Below are 20,461 nucleotides of genomic sequence, written 5' to 3'. Positions count from 1 at the left end.
ACAGACACCTTGATTAATACAGAATAAGTCTTAAGAAAAAAAAGGAAAAGGATGAACTCTTGATAAATATAAATCAATTAAATTCCACTATTAAAAAACCAAAACATTCAATCTAATTGCCCTAATTGGAAAAGTTGTAGACAAATATATAAGAGAAAAGCGTCCAGAAAAACACCAACTTGGTAATGGTGGTTGCCTATAAAGAGTGCGATTGTAAGAGACAGGAGTGGGCTTTTCTTTCTTACTTTACAAGTGTCTACGTTGTTTGAAACTTTTACAAATAGCATATTAGAGTATGCTATTGCATATAAAGAAACAAGAAGAAATGAAATAAAAAACATAAGGGCAGAAATCAATGAAGCAGAAGATATAGAAGACACAAAATAAAGGTGATTAACAAACCCCAAAGTATTTCTTTAATTTTTTTTTAAATTTAAATTTTATTTTTAAATTAAGTTTTAAGTTTTTAAATTTTAATTCCAGTAGTTAACATACAGTGTTATGTTAGTTTCAGGTGTACATTATAGTGATTCGACAATTCTATACATCATTACTCAGTGCTCATCATAATCAAAGGATTTGAACACAGAGAAACTGAAAAACTGACAGAAGATGGGAAAAAAAGACTATGAAAAAAAGAGGAAATGACAAATATAGCAGATATTTAACAATTTATAAAAGAATAATATATATGTACATAATATAGCTATATTATTCTACATAACTATAAATAACTGTATAACTCTAAATAACTATATGACAATACATATTGAAAACACAGAAATCAAGATTTTCAGAAAAATTGCCAAAATTGGCACAAAAATGATAGCAAATGTGAATAGCCATTTAAGAAACTGAAGTAATTTATTATTTTTTTTTTAATTTTTTTTTTATTTATTTATGATAGGCACACAGTGAGAGAGAGAGAGGCAGAGACACAGGCAGAGGGAGAAGCAGGCTCCATGCACCGGGAGCCCGATGTGGGATTCGATCCTGGGTCTCCAGGATCGCGCCCTGGGCCAAAGGCAGGCGCCAAACCGCTGCGCCACCCAGGGATCCCGAGAAACTGAAGTAATTTAAAACACTTCTTCCGCATAAAGTCTCAGTTCTAGAAGGTTTTACAAGAACATTCTACCAACTTCCAAGGAACAATCTTTACTTAAATGTATTACTACAGAAAATTAAAAAAAGAGGAAACATTACCCAACCTAAATTTACCATAATTTTGAAACTTGGAATACAGATTGTCCAAGAAAAGAAAAATACAGGCCAGTTTAACTTAAAAACATGGATGCCAAATATCTAAATAAATTATTATCTAATCGAATGCAAAAAAATGTTGAGAATATGTCATGATAAAATAATAAAAAATGATTCAAAGTCAGCAAATCTCTCAATGTAATTCCCTACATTAACAGATGATAGAGGAAGTTACCATTGCTCACCACCTCTCTGTTCTCCTTTCCTTCCTGGGAATGCCATTAAACTTCCCAGCCACCTTATAAGTAGGTGGGATCGTGTGACCAGTCCTTGCCAATGGAACGTGAGGAGCAGTGATCTGTGTCCTCTCTGGCCATCATGGAGAACCTGCTGAAGGACCTAGGTCCAAGGAGATGGGGAAGCAACTGGCTGGAAAGAGACTGTGTTCCTAAACAACTAAGTGAGGAGAGTCCACTATCTCACCAACATCCTTGGACTGCATCATGAGAGATAAATAAATAGCATTCCTGGTGTAAGCCTTTGAAATGCTGGGACTGTTACAATAGCTAAGATTATTCACCCTAATAATAGATGGAAAATTGAGATGGGGGAAACAGATGATCATCTCACCAGGTACAGACAGAGCGTTTGACAAATTTCAATACTAATTCATGTGAAAAAAAAAAAAAAAACCCACAAAACCTAGCTCTTAAAGAAGTAGAATTAAGAGACCAATCTCCTATCTTCCCTACCACCATCTTTTCTTCATGGCTTAATTATTAACTGGTTTAGCCACCACATGTGATAAGTTTTGTTATAAAATTTTTTTCATTAGAAAGTAATGCATGGATTGTATCTGTTTTCTTTGATATCTCAAATTCTAAGGAAAGGAACTTCTTTTCTTTAATAAAGACTATGATCTACAAACCTATAGCTAACATCATATTTAACAGAAAACTACACTCTTGTTAAAGAATGGAACAAGACAAGAATGCAGCTATCCTCACTACCATATAATAGAATTATAGAAAAAGTAGCCACTAAAGGAAATAATAAAAAGCAAAACAAAGTATAAAATTGGAAGAAAGGAGATAAATGTCAGTGTTTGCAACTGGCATAATTATTTCACCTTGAATTCTCAAGAGAATCCACAGAAAAACCATTAGAATTCATGAGTACAGAACAGTAGTTAGATATGAAACCAACCTAAAAACAACTGATTGCATTTCTCCATACTAGCAGCAACTGATCAGAGAGAGAGAGTTGTAACAGTGTAACCAGCAACAATGTGACAAAATAAGAAACCACTTATAATAGTAATATTATTGAAGCTAGGAATTATCTTAATAAAAAAAATCCAAGAGATTTGTGGAGAAAATTTGAAAAACTCTATTAAAGTAAATCTCAGAGAAAACACAATAAATGGAGAAATTAGATCATATTCGTGGGTGAGATGAGTTGACATTAAAAGGTATCAATTGTTCCCAGATCAACCTATAATTTCAATTAATTTCCACTCAAAACTTCAGAAAGCTTTTGTGAACTCTATAGACAAATTTTAAAATGTTTATGGAAGAACAAGTCCATGACAAGATAAGAAAAGTTTGAAAAAGAATAAAATGGTAGATATTAAGACATATTACAAAGCCATAACAAAAACAAAATCCAAATGGATTGAAGATGTAAATGTAGAAGAAGAAACAATAAGGTTAGCAGGAGAAAATATAGAAAAATTTTATGATCTTCAATAGATAAGGATTTCTTAAGATGTAAATAGCACAAGCTAAAAGGAGAAAAATGATGGAAGTGACTACACAAAATTTAAAGATTTATGTTTAGGTCTATGTAAACCATTTGTGGTAAACTATATGTAAACTATAAAGCTCTTAGGTGAAAACATAAGTGTGGGGATGCCTGGGTTGCTTAGCAGTTGAGCACCTGACTTCGGCTCAGAGCGTGAGGAGCCTGCTTCTCCCTCTGCCTGTGTCTCTGCCTCTCTCTGTGTGTGTCTCTCATGAATAAATAAATAAAATCTTAAAAAAAAAAAGTAAGTGTGACTCTTCATAATTTTGAGTTAGGCAAGGATTTATTAGATACGACACCAAAAACACAAAAGGTAAAACAGAACACTGACTAGCTGGATATTAACAAAATGAATTTTTTTTTTTTTCTTTTTGCCTCAGAGAACACCATCAAGAAAGTGAAGAGAAAACTCACAGATTAGGTGAAACTATTTGTAGTTCACATAGCTGATAAAGGACATGTATCAAGAATATATAAAGAAGGGATCCTTGGGTGGTGCAGCAGTTTAGCGCCTGCCTTTGGCCCAGGGCGTGATCCTGGAGTCCTGGGATCAAGTCCCACATCAGGCTCCCTGCATGGAGCCTGCTTCTCTTTCTGCCTGTGTCTCTGCCTCTCTCTCTCTGTGTCTCTCATGAATAACTAAAATCTTTAAAAAAAAAAGAATATATAAAGAAGTGTTACAGTTCAATAATAAAAGACAAATCATCCAATTTAAAAAATAGATTTGAACATTTCTCCAAAAAGATACACATATGGCTAATAAGTGCATGAAAATGTGTTCAACGTCATTAGCCATCAGGGAAGTACAAATCAAAACCACAATGCCCGACAACTTCATACCTGCTAGGGTAGGTCGGCTCTAACCAAAATGATAGACAAGTCGTGGTGAGGATATGAAGAAAATGGAATCATCCCGCACTACTGGTAAGACTGTAAAGTGTTGCAGCCACTTTGGAAAAGCAGTTTGGTAGTTCCTCAAAAGTTTAAACATAGAGATACCATATGATCCAGCCATTCCACTTCTAGGTATGTATCCCAGAGAAATGAAAATACATGTTCACACAAAAACTGTACATGAATATTCACAGAAGCAATATTCATAATTGCCCCAAAGTAGAAACAATCTAAATGTGCATCAACTGATGAATGGATAAACAAAATGCAGTATACCCTTATGATGGAATATTATTGGGCATTAGCAAGAAACAACCTACTGATGTATGCTATAATCTGGATAAACAGACAAAACACTATGTTAAACAAAAGAGTCAGTCACAACAAACACATGTTGTATAATCCCATTTGTATGAAACATCCAGAAGCAGGGAAATGAAAAGAGACAAGAAGTAGATTAGTGGTTGCCTAGGGCTGGGGAGGGGCATAATGAAAGTGGAGAGTGACTACTAACGGAGTAATAAGAATATTCTAAAATTAGGAGGACCTGGGTGGCTCAGCAGTTGAGCGTCTGCCCTCGGCTCAGTTCCAGGATCAAGTCCCATACCGGGCTCCCTACAGGGAGCCTGCTTCTCCCTCTGCCTATGTCTCTGTGTCTCTCGTGCATAAATAAACAAAATCCTTTTTTTTTTCCAAGTGCTCTATATTATGCTGAGTGAAATAAGTCAATCAGAGAAAGACAAACATTATGTGATCTCATTCATTTGGGGAATATAAAAAATAATGAAAGGGAATAAAGGGGAAAGGAGAGAAAATGAGTGGGAAATATCAGTGAGGGAGACAGAACATGAGAGACTCCTTACTCTGGGAAGCAAACAAGCGGTAGTGGAAGGGGAGGTGGGCGGGGGGATGGGGTGACTGGGTGACAGGCACTGAGGGGGGCACTTGATGGGATGAGCACTGGGTGTTATGCTATGTGTTGGCAAATCGAACTCCAATAAAAAAAAGTGCTCTAAAATTAGATTACAGTGATACTCATTCAGTAAAATATACTACAAACCAGTGAACTACTTTAAAAAGGTGAATCTTATGGTATATAAATTACAACTCAATAAAGTTATGAGTAATCATAAAAAGGAGACCATAAATGAGGTTAACAGGTGACAAGATGGGGGGAAGACTTAAAATATCCACATCTAACAGAGATCTAACATTTTTAACATGTAAGGACGCCAATAGGAACAAAATGCAAACCCCATATAGAAAAATACCAGAAACCTGAAAGAAAAGAGGGGCAGATCAGATGGATAGATGGAAAAGCAGTTCACAAAAATGGCAAAACAGTATGATGAGATGCTCAATTAAAGCAGAAATGGAGTACTGCTTTAACCTACCAGTTTTGACAGAAATTCGTAAATTAGCCAGTAGTAAGTGCCAGCAGATGTTGGAAAAGAGACTCCTGATATGCTCCTGGTGGGAGGAAACTGAAGAAGCCATTCTCCTGCACAATTTTTAGTGAAAGACGTTCCACAAGTATCCTAGAACCAGCAATCTCCTATCTGTCTATTAAAAAGAAAATTCTTGCACAAGACGCAGGGAGACACCCAAAAGGATGTTTGGTGCAGCACTGATCCTGTAAGTAAGGAGTTACAGGCCACCTCAGTGTATTCCCAGGAGGCTGGTTAAGTATTTGTGTTGTATACTTTTGATATAAAACTATGCAACAGCCAAGAGTAATGAATTAGACTTACATATATATAGCAATATGGTTTGACTCAAAAACGTAATGGGGGGGGGGGGAATCCCTGGGTGGCTCAGCGGTTTGGCGCCTGCCTTTGGCCCAGGGCGCGATCCTGGAGTCCCAGGATCGAGTCCCGCATTGGGCTCCCGGCGTGGAGCCTGCTTCTCCCTCCTCCTGTGTCTCTGCCTCTCTCTCTCTCTCTCTCTCTCTATCATAAATAAATAAATAAATCTTAAAAAAAAAAAACGTAATGGGGGAGGGGAAAAGCAGTATGAGCTATATAGCATGAAAGTATTTTTTTTTACATTTGTTTTTATTGAAGTCCAACTTGCCAACATATAACGACCAGTGCTCATTCCATCAAGTGCCCTCCTCAGTGCCCATCAGCCAGTTACCCAAAGAAAGTATTTTCTTGTTTAAAGATTTTATTTGAGAAAGAGAGCACAAGCAGGGGGAGTGGCAAAGGGAGAGAAAGAAGCAGGCTCTCCGATCAGTGTGGAGCCAGCCCTGAGGGCTCAATCCCAGGACCCTCAGATCATGACCTGAGCTGAGGGTGGACATTTAACCTTAACCAACATAGCCATCCATGCACCCCTAACATAAAAATATTTATTTTGGTAAGTGTAACAAAGCAAAACGTGACATATGTTTTAAAGATACACATGTGCTAAGAAGATATAATGAGAGGTAGTTTAGAAGAACAAACAAATATGCCAGCACGGCTGCCTGTTTGTGTGTGCACAGGGAGGAGGGTGTTGACAGAGAACTGGAATATGAAGGGAGGAAATAACAAAATAAAACAAAATGAAAGAGAGACTCTAAATGGAGCAAGGAGTAGTGTGCCATGAACTAAGGCATATAAGCAGTTCAATTTGGTAGACCTTAGATACTAAGGAAAACAAAGAAATTCCCATGCACCACTTTTTAGTGAAAAATATAAGACAACCCATCACACGTTGGGGACTAAATCAGTAAATCATAATGTTATGGAGAAAAGAAGGCAGCAGGAAAGACAGGGGTTTGCTTGGTTTTCCACTAAGTAATTCCCTTTTCTGGAACATGGAAGCAAGAACCCAGGGTGGTAGAAATGGAGTGCATGGTGTCTCCACTACACCACCTCTTCCTCCCCGTGCAGACTGAAGCTGGGGAGTAAAAGGAGAGAAGTGTCCACTACTGTTCAAGTTTAGGTAATAGAAGGAAGAGAGAAGAGGACATTAGCGAATTCCGGAGAAAAGGAATAATTCACTGAATCAAAGAATCTGATTTTCTGGCTCATGATAAAGGCTGTATTTTCTACATGCAATGAATACTCAACAGGGCACCAGAGCAGGGCAGAGGAGGGACTCCATGTTTTAAAAATTAGTATCCTATATCATTGTTGTGAAATTCAGATGGCTATTCTCAAAGTTAAGATCATTCAAGTTTTGATTCAGTAACAGGCCTTAGGATCAGATCTGTGTGATTAGGCTGAATTCAGTGTTATTGAGACAAAAGTTGATTAAAAGGGGGTTCTTGGTATTGGCTACCAAGAAATGTAATTCAAGTACCTGCAGATTTAGTCACCTTACTTTCAACATTTAGTGTCTTCTACCCAGTATGCTTGTTCCACAGAGCTGGCCATGTGGGCAATTTGCATACACACATACACACACATATGATGTTTTTCTCTTTGCAAAGGGGTTGTCTCCCCAGCCTTGGGTGGAGCCCAATTCTCGAATACCACCACTGAATTAGTGTGTATGTGACCAATGGCAAAGACCAGAGAGAGCACTTCTGTTTCACCCTTCTGCTGGCAGATGCAGTGGCCCGGAAGATTCCTGGTCTGGGAAGGACTCGGTCCCTGAGCGCACCCATCCCTGACCATTTTGGCGACCCCCAGTTAGGGGGTGGGTGGGTGGGTTGGACTCTGCAGAGTAAGCTCCTGTCTTCTCATGGGCAGGGCCTTGGGGAGAGGGAGACATCCTGGACTAGCTGATGTCCGTGCCTAGGACCGAGAGAGGCGAGCTGCAGGCTTGCCACTTCAGGGAACGGTAGGTAGGAAGGCACCCCAAGTACGCTCAAGGGCACCCAATCTGTAAAACGCAGAAAGGCCGACTGCAGGAGGAGTGGAGCCAGATGGAGAAGAGTCTCAGAGGTAAGAGGGGGTAAAGCACGAGTTCCTCCTCGCTGAGCTCAGGTGAGGCCCTCTGCTCAGCGTTGTCCACGCGTCCTCCCACTTGGATTTCTGCTGAAAGCCGGTCGCGGGTGGGGGTGGGGGTGGGTGGCGTTGCGCAGAAAGGGAGCCGTGCTGGGACCGGCGCCCGGCCTGCGGGTCGCGTGCGCCCTGGGCTCCAGCTCCCGGGCCCTGGCACGCCAGGCTGAGCCGGGGCCACGCAGGCGCCCCCAGCCCCGCGGCGGGAGCCCCGCCCGGCCCGGCCCGCGTCACCCGGCTGCCTGGCGTCCCGCCCGCCCGGTCCGCAAGGCGGAGCCCGCGAGGCGGCCGCCGAGGGGCTGCGCTTACCTCGCCGGTGCGGGCCGCGGCCCCAGCTCGCGGGCTCCACGCAGGCCGCCGCCTCAGCTCGCTGCGCCCCTCGCCCGGACGGCACCGCGCCGCTCCGAGCCGCGGCCACGGTCACTTTCATTTTCCTCCGCGACGGCTGCAGGAAAGCGAAAGCGAAATCGGCCGAGAGGCGGGCCCGCGGCCGAGCGCGGTGCACGCGGAGCGCGGGCTGGCGGCCGGAGGCGGGGGCTCGGGCCTCGGGCCTCGGGCCTCGGGCCTCGGGCCTGCACGCGGGAGGCGGCGGGGGGCGGCGGGGGGCGGCGGGGGGCGGCGGGAGGCGGCGGGAGCCCCGGGCACAGCTCCGCGGCGCGAGGCCCGGCCGGGCGGGGGGTGGGGGGCGGCAGGGGAGAGGCCCCCGGCGTGCCCTCGTGCGGCCCCGCGCCTCGGCCCAGGGCTGCTTCCCCCGTCGCCCCTCGGCCGGCGCCTGCCCTGCTTGGGCCTGGCGGGGGGCCGGGGCCGGGAGCAGGCCGCTGCGGGGCCCCGGGTTGGAGCGCTGGGCCGGCTGGGGCAGGTTTTGTTCGCAGACCCCAGGGCTCGGCGTGTCCCCCAGACCCGGGCATGCGCACTGGGCCCTCCGCCCGGCTGTCTGCACCTGTCCGCACCGTGGCTTGCAACGGCCTGGCCTGGACCGTGACCGCGAGGTTCCAGGCGCTTCATCCTCGGGCAGCCGAAACATCAAAAGCCAAGAGTTTCAGTGAAATACGGGTCACGTCATTTGATAAGAAAAACTGAACAGCAAGCTTAGGATTCGGACTCCCTGCTCGAATTGGTGCCCATTAATACCCCACCCAGGATTTAGAGAGCCCTGAACTTGTCCCTTACTGGCTGTGTGATTTGGGGCGGGATATTTCCTCCCTTAGTCTTCGTTTCTTTCCCGGTAAAATGAGGATAACCACACCTACCTCAAGGTTGTAGGAATTACACGAAACGATATCAGGGAGAAATACTTGGCGTTTTCTCTTAGGCTCTAGGTGGGTTCTTTGAGGGCAGCCACCAAGTCATTCTCTAATGTTAGTTGATAAAAGTGGAGATCTCCAGGAGAATAAGATAGCTTTCAAAGTTTAGACCGTGTTTTCTTGACTTAGAGGGGCTGAGGAGGCACTGCAGTCTTTTTGGAAGACACCTCACATCTCACTTGACAACTAGCCCCTATAATTATGACACTGGATCAAGTTCTGTTAAAGTAGAACACTACTCCAATATTGAAGTTTGAACAAAGTCCCTACAGCTCTGTCCAGCATCAGTCACTGAGATCTGAAAATACATTTCTACTTGGAAAACATTCATGAGGCTTCATACATACTCCAAACAAAATTTGCCATCTGTGTGTTTGCTCATTTTTGTGATAGAGCGGTCTGATAACGAACAGAAAAGCAGAATTAACTGCCTAATCTTGGCAGAGTCACTTTGGCTTGCCTGTTTGAAATTCAGACACATTCCCTGCGTGATGGAAGCCTAGATCTGTGACTGATGTTGTGGCTTTCTAAGTATAACTGCAGTATTCTCCTCAAGAGCAGTTGGGGAAGGGATACCTGGGTGGCTCAGAGGTTTAGCACCTGCCTTTGGCCCAGGACGTGATCCTGGAGACCTGGGATCGAGTCCTGAGTCCCATGTCGGGCTCCCTGCATGGAGCCTGCTTTTCTCTTTGCCTGAGTCTCTGCCTCTCTCTCTCTCTGTCTGTGTCTCTCATGAATAAATAAGTAAAAATCTTAAAAAAAAAAAAAGAAAAAGAAAAAGAAAGAAGAGCACATGGGGAAGTGGGGCAGGCCAAATAGCAACCTTAGATAAACAAGAGCCCGTATTTCCCCCTCCAGGAGATGATGCTTTTGGTCTATAGCATGAAGGAAAAAGGAAAAACAACAACAACAACAACCAAGGGAAGCCTTGGAGCTCTTCCTTGTGATGGGACAATCATTCTTGATCCCATGAGAACAAAAGAGAGATAAATATGTTTCTTCATAAAAAGTATGTCTGGGAGATGAGGGTTAGGAAAAAAGAGAGGTAGAGATGTAGGAATGTAAAGCCACATTCTGGTTTCCTTTTACAGATGTTATACATGTGACCAGAGAGGTGCCAGGAGGTGAAAGGCTAGCCTCTAGTCTATCATCTTGGTGATTTCACACAGTCCAGATTTGGTCTTTGATCCCGTGGGATCCACAATTTCATCTTTTCAGTATTCCAGTGTTGATTTAAAAATCTACGTTGTATAAAATCAGAATGCAAACTTATTGATTTCATTCACTGTTTGCTAAACTCTCTGCTAAGTACACTACATGCATTGCTCCCTTTAATTCTCCCTGTAATCATGTGGTATGTTGTGATCTTTTTTTCAGTTGGGGTAAAAAAGATGAAGGAAATTCCCAAGGTTAGTATGTACAGTATGTAAGTGGGAGTCAGGGTTCAAATGAAGGCCATCTGATACTAAAACCTGGAGCTTAACCATGACTGTTAGAAGCAAAATGGTCAGGAACATGAGACTGGAATTTGTCTCGTGAATGCACTCTCTTAAGTGTATAACTTGGAACCTAATTGTTGGAAGGTGGCTTGACGAGCTTGAAGTTGGAAGCAGAAGAGTGAATTATCTGATTTAAATGTTTAATGGTATCAGCCTTCGGGAGCCTGGTGCATCTTCCTTCACACCAGAGGTCAAACAAGCTGTTGTGAGGACTGGCCACTCATTCCTGCAGTCCCGGCCAGCCTGTCTCCTGGGGATGGTGGCCAGCAGACACTCTGTTACCTAGGTTCTCCTTATTATGCTACCAGGGCTGTTCCTCCTTAGATGAACACATTTCTTTTTTAGATAGAGCAAGGCCTTACTGAGTAAACAGTACTGTTAGGACTTGTAGGTCCTGGAGTCCTTATTTCTCTTTCAGGAGGCATGTTCTGTATCTTTGCTCTGATTGGTTTGATTTATAATTCAACTTTCAAAGGCAACTTTGTATCCCAAAGCTTTGGAAGCAACTTACTTTCTTTTCCTTCCTACATCCCTGACCTTTAGCTCTAGAATAAAATCTTGTGCCACAGCAAATTCTGCAGCAAGCACTTTATTCTGGCCTGCAATGCTTCTCAAGGAAAACTTGAAAAATCACAAGTCCAAGGCCAACTCTCAAAGATTTTACCATGGGCGAAGGGTGGAAGTAGACCTAGGTGGAGATCATGAAACACAGCTGGAGAACAATATAAATAGAATGCACTGGTTAGAAAAGAAAACATATGGAGTGTGATTCAAATAAAAGGGGAAAAGATGCCAAATAACCTTTTAGATACTTTCTTTATCCAACAAATATTTTGTTGCGACTGCAAACTGCCCCCACTCTGCTAATACTGCAATAATGAGCAAAAATGGACATAGTCTCTGCCAAGGAAACACACTTTCTGGTGAGGTATCAGTCAGATAATCAAATACAGAATCCCATCCTAATTGCTACAAAGTGCATTTAATTCATGATAAAATGGAATTACAAAGGATTCAAACTTGTGTAAAGGTCAGAGAAGGTTTTCCAGAAGAAACTATATCTGAATTGGTAGCTAAGGAATGAGGATTAGTTAACTGGGTAAAGGGGCATGGAATTGGAGAAGAGATAATTGGTAGAAGGAACAACATGTGCAAGGGTCCTGAGGCAGGAAAGAATTTGGAGCATTTGGGGAATTGGAAGGAGGTTAGATTTAATGCTATCTGATGCTCAGAGGGTCAGTGGAGCAGAGAGAGTAAGGACAACCCAAGTCCACAGACTGAAGAGTAAGGCAAAAACTGACACAGGTAGGGCCTTGAAGGTCATGCTAAGGATTTACGTCCTTATCCTATGAACATTGATGTTGTTTAAGCAGATCTAACTTATATTGTAGAAAGATGGCTCTGGGGTACCTGGTTGGCTCAGTTGCTAAAGCCTGTGACTCTTGATCTCAGGGTGATAAGTTTGAGCCCCACATTGGGTGGGGAGATTACTTAAATACAAAATCTTAAAAAAAAATTTTTTTTTAAACATAAAAACCCTGCTCTATATGCTGTGTGGTGAGTAGATTGAAAGATGGTTGGGAACAATATGACAGTGGTAGTGGTGGAGGAGATAGAGAGAAACGGACAGATGTGAGAGATATTTAGGAGGTGAGATGGTTAAGATCTTGCCAGTAGACTGGGTCTTAGAGATAAGGGAGAAGAAGATATCAGGCATGACTTGCAGGTTGCATAACTGAATGAATGAATGTGCCAAATGCATAGCTACTCAGATCAGTCTTCAAGAGAACCTTCTACAGGGGCACCTGGGTGGCTCAGTGGTTGAGCGTCTGCCTTTGGATCAGGTCATGATCCCAGGTTCCTGGGATGGAGTTCAGCATCAGGCTCCCCATAGGGAGCCTGCTTCTCTCCCTGCCTCTGTCTCTGCTACCCCTTTAGATTTGCTGCAGCATACACACAAGGCTACACACTCTCTGGCTTCTCCCAGACAATGAATGAACTCGGTGGGGGTGCCAGAGCCAGGCCATTTCTGCCCAACGTGGGACTCAGTCTAACATGCAATCTGTTCTGTGGGGCTTCCAATCAGTGTGGTCAACAATTTCTCAGAACCAATCTGTAGCCTGAAGCCCTTCCTGCCTAATTCTCTTCCTTTCTCTCTCCCTTTTCAGAGGGGATAGACCTGCATCATGATCTGAGTCTCTCTCTGCCTACTCTTGCCCCTTCACCTCTTTACCTTTCATGAACATTTTCCTCAATAAGCTCTTGCATGTTTAATTCCATCTTGGCATGTGCTCTAAGGGGACCCAAACTGACACAGTGCTGCCCTTCATTGAGCTGGAGAATTTTAGAAAAGGCTCACATTTTGCAGGACTTAGATTCTGTACATCTTGGGTGAGGTGTCAGGTGGGCAGGGAATCTCATGTCCACTTTCCCACTCATAAGATGTATTTGTGCTTTGCTACTAAACTATCAACTATGTCCTCCGTCTGAGCTAGTATCTGATCTGCTTTGTAAAATGTTTGTTCCATGGACAATCTCCAAACCCCAGTTTAAAACTCAAAATGAAAACTGTTTGCCTCTAGAAAAATACAACCTACACGTAGCAAAAATATCCCTTAACTTTCTTAAGGAGAAAAAAGTAAACAAATAGAAAGTGAGAGACCAATTGTTCTTGAACAGCCAGATTTAAGTAATTTTGCTTTGGGTGGCCCTGGTTTCCTGTGAAAAAGGAATAGTCTTTCCTAAGTGTTCCTAGAAGAAAAGACTTACAAATTTGGCAACACAGATGGGAATCTTTCTGTGGGGAAAAGAAGCTAGTACTCCCAAAGACACTCTTGCTTTGACTTCTGTCTGCCCTTCGAGAGGTTGGCAGAGGATGAGCCTGTCATGAAGATTGCAGTCCCCGGCAGCCTGTCTGAGTGAATCACCTGTGAAAGGTGAGATATGTTCAAGTCCAACATTGGTTCATCTACTAAATCAGGCTTAGACACAAAACGACTGCTATAGGAGTATTTGAACCCTGAGTTCTCTCATAAGTCAAACAACATTTCTTTCACTAATTGAAGACCCCAGACAGCCCAGCCCATCTCGCTGTGAAGTGTGATGGCTGACAGTAGGTGAGTTTGCCAGAAGCCTAGATACCATTAGTCTGCTTGGACTAAAAAAAGAAAGAAGGAGGTGTGGGCATCATGAGGTACATTTCCCCAAGGGCTCTGGCTTTCATTAAGGGATGGATAAGTAAAAATATTTCTCCCAAAGGTAGTTATAATTTCCCTGATGGAACCAAAGAGAACATAAAAAGGACTAATTATTTGTAGAGTTAGTAATTGCCTTAGGGAGGTCTGGAAGAATAGGAATATTATTATTGTCAACACAAATTTAGTATTGTTAAGGACTTTACATGCTAATTTAATCTTTTTATTTTTTAATTTTTAAAAGCTTTATTTATTTGACACAGAGAACACAAGCAGGGGGAGCAGTTGAGGGAGAAGCTCCCTCCACTGAGCAGGGACCCCCTACACACACACAATGTGGGGCTCCATCCCAGGACCCTGGGATTATGACCTGAGCTGCAAACAGACGCTTAACTGACTAAGCCACCCAGGAGCCCTAATTTAATCCTTTTAAAACCCCAGTGAGGGGAACCTGGCTGGCTCAGTTGGTGGAGCGTATGACTCTTGATCTCCGGGTTGTGTGTTTGAGCCCCATGTTGGGTGTAAAGATGACTTAAAAAATAAAATCTTTAATACTCTAATAAGACAGGTCATTTATTTTGTAGATGAGGAAACTGAGTCTCAGAAACATAAAGTGACTTGCCTAAAGTTATTGAGGTAGTAAGCTACTTTTGGATGACCTGGACCACACATCTGTTCCAGGTGTGGGCACTTGTACACCCTATAGGGCTTCCAAGGAAGAGGATGTGCTGGAGGTGAATGCTGAACATGAGTAGCATTGGGAAATCAGAGATGAAGGATGGTGGTAGGAGTGTCAAAGACATGTAAAACTGGGAGTGTGTTATATCAGAAATCAAAATTAAAAATCTGTGACGATTTGGGAAAAGGTTGAGGGAGTTTTAAAAAATACTGAAAAATACACAGAAGAAAATAATTCGTCTTTATTGTCATCTTGCATATTTACTTCTGGTTTTATTTTTTAACTAAAAACCACTTCAAAACATATACATGCTCATTGTAAGGAACACAGACACCATAGAAAGTACAATAAATGCCTTAAAAGTTCCTCCAAATCTTACCATCTAAAAAGTATTGCTACTAATATTAGGAAAATATTCTGTACATTTTTCTTTGCATTTCTACAGAGAAGAGGATGGATGGTTAAGTGAAAATGATACCTCAATATTTTTTTCATTTGTATTTCTCTTATTAGAAGTGAAGCACAGAATCTTTTCATATGTTTAAAAATCATCTGTATTTCAACCTCTGTATATTGTTTATGCCTCTTATCCATTTTTTTAATTGGGGTTGATGATTTTTTCCCCTATTTATTTGTAGGAGATCTTTTTATATTAGGTTAATTAGTTCTTTGTTATATGAATTGCAAATGGATTCATTTATTAGGGGCTTAGACTTCACTTTTAAATAGTTTCTCTCAAAAAGGATTCATGAGTACCTTACTACTTAAATTGAATACTTGAGAATTTTTATTGCCATTACCCATGAACAATTCTTTTAAAAAGTTAATTATTGTGGTAAAATATATGTCATAAAACTAATCATTTTAACCATTTTTTGGTGTACAACTCAGTGGCATTAAGTACATTCACATGGGTGGTCAACACCACCATCCATTTCCAGATCTTTTTCGTCATCTCAAACTGAATCTCTGTACCCATGAAACAATCACTCCTATTACCTCTTCCTTTCAGCTCCTAGTAACCATTATTCATCCATGTTGTAGCATGTATCAGAGTTTCATTCATTTTAGGACTGAATAGTATTCTATTACACACACACACACACACACACACACAGTATAGTTTATCCACCCATCCTCTGATGGACACTTGGGTTGTCTCCACCTTTTATATATAATAATCCTATTATATATAATTATCTAAGATAGATAGATAGATAGATAGATAAATTCTTCTATGAACATAGGTATACAAATGTCGGAGTCTGTGCTTTGAATTCATTTGGTTATATACCTAGAAGTAAAATTGCTGGATCACGTGGTAACTCTATGTTTGATTTTTTTGAGGAAATATAATACTATTTTCCATAATAGCTGCACCATTTTACACTGCCACCAGCAATGCACAGCTGTTTGAATTTCTCCACATCCTCACCAATTCTTGTTATTTTCTGTTTCTCTTTTTAACAACGGCCATTCTAATGAGTATGAAGTGATTTCTTATTGTGGTTTTGATTTGTATCTCCCTAATGAATAGGACTTCTTTTCATGTGCTTGTTGTCCATTTGTATATCTTGTTAGATGATATGTCTACTTAATTCCTTTGCCCATTTTTTATTTTACATTTTTGGCTGTAGGAATTCTTTATATATTTTGTTTTTTTTTTTTTTTTTTTTTTTTTTTATTCTTTATATATTTTGGATATTAACACTTTAGTAGATAGATATATGATTTCTCCCATTTTCTGGGTTGCCTTTCACTCTTGATGGTGTTTGATGCACAGAAGTTTTTCATTTTTCCCCAGCTTTATTCAGATATAATTGATATATAACAAAAGTTAATTTTGATAAAGTCCGATTTATCTGTTTTTTTTCTTTTGTTGCCTGTGCTTTTGGTGTCGTATCCAAGAAATCACTCCTAAATCCAATGAAACTTTCTCCCATCTATTTTCCTCTAAAAAGTATTAGGATTTTAGCTTATTTTTGTTTTATTTTTTAAATATTTTATTTATTTATTCATGAGAGACACAGAGAGAAAGAGAGGCATAGACACAAGCAGAGGGAGAAGCAGGCTCCATGCAGGGAGCCCGATGTGGAACGTGATCCCGGGTCTCCAGGATCACGCCCTGGGCTGAAGGCAGCACTAAACCGCTGAGCCACCGGGGCTGCCCTACCTTCTTATTTTTAGTTTTTAATCTATTTTGAGTTAATTTTTGCATGTGGTATTAAGTAAGGGTTCACCTTCATTATTTTGCATGTAGACATCCAGTTTTCCAAGCATCATTGGTGAAGACTGTCCTTACCCCTAGAATGGTCTTGGCTGCTTGTTTGAAAATCATCTTTTTTGACAATCGTCTTTTTTGACTATATCTGTGAGGGTTTACTTCTGGACTCTATTCTGTTTCATTGATCTGTCATTCTGCCAATACCACACTGTTTTGATTACTGTAGCTTTACTTCTTAATTCTCAACTTGGATACATTTTCTTTCTTTTTCTTGCCTAATTGCTGTGGTGTTTTCATAGATGCCATTTATCATGTTGAGGAAATCCCCTTCTATTTCTAGTTCATTGAGTGTTATTTTTTTTAAGATTTTATTTATTTATTTATTAATGAGAGACACAGAGAGAGGCAGAGACACAGGCAGAGAGGAAGCAGGCTCCATGCAGGGAGCCCGACGCGGGACTCGATCCTGGGACTCCAGGATCACGCCCCAGGCCAAAGGCAGGCGCCAAACTGCTGAGCCACCCAGGGATCCCCTCATTGAGTGTTTTTTTATCATAAAAGTGTGTTGAATGTTGTCAAATGATTTTCTGCATTAGTTGATATAATCTTTATTTAAATTCATTCAATTCACATGTTGTATTACATTATTAATATTTTAAAATTGAACTACATTTGTGTTCCTGGGATAAATCCTACTAGGTCAGAATATATAGTCCTCTTAGTATGCTGCTGAACTTAGTTTGCTATTTTATGGAATATTTCACATCTATGTTCATAAGGGATATCGATTTATATAGTTCCCTTTTCTTTTGGTGTCTTTGTCTGGGTTTGGTCTCAGGGTAATGCTGGCCTCACAGAATGAGTCAGGAAGGGAGGTTTTGGGGAGGTTTTGGAGGTTTTTGGTTATTTTGGGAGGCTTTTGATTATTTTGGAAGTTTCGGATTATTAATTCAATATCTCTACTTATAAGTCTGTTCAGATTTTCTGTTTCTTCCTGAGTCAGTTATGGGAACTTGTATGTGTTTCTAGGAATTTGTCCAGTTCCTCTAGGTTGTCTAATTTGTTGGTACACAAATGTTTATAGTGTTCTCTTATAATTCTTATTATTTCTGGAAGGTTGGCAGTAATTTCCTCACTTTCATTAATTGTCTTTTATATTTACTTATGTTGTTTCCTTTATCCATGTGTTTTATTCCTTCATGTGGATTTGGGCTGCTGTCTAGTATCATTTCAGCTGAAGAACTCTCTTGAACATTTCTTATAGGGCAGGTCTCACTTCTTTCGGTGATTAGCCCATTGTCCATTTTCTCCATTTCATCTGTTTTCTATAGTGGTTTCCAAATATCTTTGAAGAGGGAAATAAATAAAGGCCTTCATCCAGTCTGCTTTTGCCCTGATTTGGGAGTCTTAGGGAGGTTGCTCCTGATGTTGATGACTTTTCATTATGGCTAAAGACTTTAGGGGTCATTGGGTTGTATTTCATTGCTAGCATGTACATAGAATGTTCTTTTTTTTTTTTTAAAGATTTTATTTATTTATTCATGATTGTCACACAGAGAGAGACAGAGAGGCAGAGACACAGGCAGAAGGAGAAGCAGGCTCCATGCAGGGAGCCCGACGTGGGATTCGATCCCGGGTCTCCAGGATCGCGCCCTGGGCCAAAGGCAGGCGCCAAACCACTGCGCCACCCAGGGATCCCTACACAGAATGTTCTAACATACAGTGTTAGAATCTTCTCTTTCACCAATTTTTAAAAAGATTTTATTTATTCATAGAGACACAGAGAGAGAGAGAGGCAGAGACACAGGCAGAGGGAGAAGCAGGCTCCCTACAGGAAGCCCAATGTGGGACTTGATCCCGGGTCTCCAGGATCACATCCCAGGCTGCAGGCGGCACTAAACCACTGAGCCACCAGGGCTGCCCTCTTTCACCAATTTTTAAAGTGTATGTATTACATCATGCTGCATGCTTGTTTAATGCTGGTGAAAACATTTTATAGGTTTGTACTTTTTTATACTCATTTGATTGGTATAGGGGAGCATAGTTCTATGAGGACATTTGGAATTTTTTAAATGATCAAAGGTTACATGATAATTAAAAATTTCAGATCTCTTCAGGACACTGGCTCTGTGAAATACTCATACCTCTGCATGCACTTAGCACCGTGTCCTTGATGTGTGCATTCTATGCCCACACCTCTACACATTCATGAGAAGAGTTTCTCATGTGAGACTCCTTCAGAGGTAAAAAGAGATGGTCAGGTGCCTGACTGCTGCCCTCTGGCTGCTCCAGCAGAAAGATGATGTTCCAGTGTCTGGCAGCTTCTTATACAACTGTTCTTGAGTTAAGTCCCTTCCTCCCAAGGTGAGACCTTCCAGGGTGGGTCTATCTGAGATTCCAGGAAGACATGTGACTTCTGCTGGTTTTGTCACCCTGGGGATGCTTTACCAATTTCATAGGATTTGTATAAGGATCCAATGAGCAAATAAGTGAATAGGCATACCTTGGAGATACTGCAGGTTAGGTCCCGGCCTCTGCAATAAAGCAAATGTCACCAAAAAACCAAGTCAAATTAACTTTTTGGTTTCTTGGTGTGTATAAAAGCTATGTTTATGCTATAGTCTATTAAGTGTGCGATAGAATTATATGTAAAAAAAACCAATGTACACACCTTAATTTAAAAATACTTCATCACTAAAAAAATGCTAACCATCATTTGAACTTTCAGCCAGTGGCAAGATTTTTGTTGGTTGGAGCCTCTTGCTCGATGTTGATGACAGCTAACTGACTGTGGAAGTTGCTGTAGGTTGGGGGCTGTGGCAATTTCTTAAAATAGGAGAACAATGAAGCCTGCCACATTGAATGCCTCTTCCTTTCCATACTATCTCTCTGTAGCATGTGATGCTGCTTGATAGCATTTTACCCACAGTAGAACTTCTTTTGAAACTGGAGTCAGTCCTCTCAAACCTTGGTGCTGCTTGATCAACTACATTTAAATCACATTCTAAATCCTTTTGTTGTTATTTCAAAATCTTCACAGCATCTCCACGGGGAGTAGATTCCATCTCTAAAAACCACATTCTCTATTCATCCACAGGAAGCAACTCCTTATCCATTTTACTGTGAGATGGGAGCAATTCAGTCACATTTTCCGGTTCCATCCCTAATTCTAGTTCTCTTGCTCTTTCCACCACATCTGCAATGACTTCTCTACTAACATCCTGAACCTTCAATTTGCAAAAAACACAACAGAATGAATTGCAATAAAATGAGATAGGCCTGTATTTTTCCAACCTACTTATATAACAATGGCACACACAACAGAAATTATTGCTAATACTGTGTTGCATCCAGCCTCTGTCAGCTGAAAAGCCCTTTAGGAAAAGCAATTCGATGGTAAAACACCTAGGGGAAAGATTTGTTGGGCTACTTACTACTTGACAGAGAACAGGGCCCTTTGCCCAACCCATTCACCATCAGTTAGACTAGGTGTTAAGTAGAATAATTCTCTTTGGCAAATACCAGCCCTTCTGGAATTCATGAGAGTGTTTAGGGAACCCTGATGGAGACAGGAATTAGTTGCCAGGAATAGGAAAAGATCATGGGGTATACTCTTGTTTTCATCTTTATCTGTGGCAGAAAACAATACTTTTTTTTTTAATTTATTTTTTATTGGTGTTCAATTTACTAACATACAGAATAACACCCAGTGCCCGTCACCCATTCACTCCC

The 20,461-nt window shown here is 41.2% G+C and overlaps 1 protein-coding gene and 1 long non-coding RNA gene across 2 annotated transcripts in view; one reads left to right on the top strand and one right to left on the bottom strand.

Moving 5' to 3' along the window:
* Positions 1-8,272, bottom strand: part of RAD50 (RAD50 double strand break repair protein) — a 230,493-nt gene extending 222,221 nt beyond the window's left edge. Inside the window, exon 1 of the mRNA XM_035696870.2 lies at positions 8,139-8,272. The gene's annotated coding sequence lies outside the window, so the exon portion shown is untranslated. The remainder of the gene's footprint in view (positions 1-8,138) is intronic.
* Positions 7,323-20,461, top strand: part of LOC112650472 (uncharacterized) — a 36,037-nt gene continuing 22,898 nt past the window's right edge. Inside the window, exon 1 of the long non-coding RNA XR_003130210.3 lies at positions 7,323-7,772. This is a non-coding gene — a long non-coding RNA (uncharacterized LOC112650472). The remainder of the gene's footprint in view (positions 7,773-20,461) is intronic.

This window comes from Canis lupus, chromosome 11, assembly GCF_003254725.2.
Source record: "Canis lupus dingo isolate Sandy chromosome 11, ASM325472v2, whole genome shotgun sequence".
Classification (NCBI taxonomy): Eukaryota; Metazoa; Chordata; class Mammalia; order Carnivora; family Canidae; genus Canis; species Canis lupus.
Note: the sequence above shows the minus strand (reverse complement) of the source record. Positions and strands in the feature narration are given on the sequence as shown.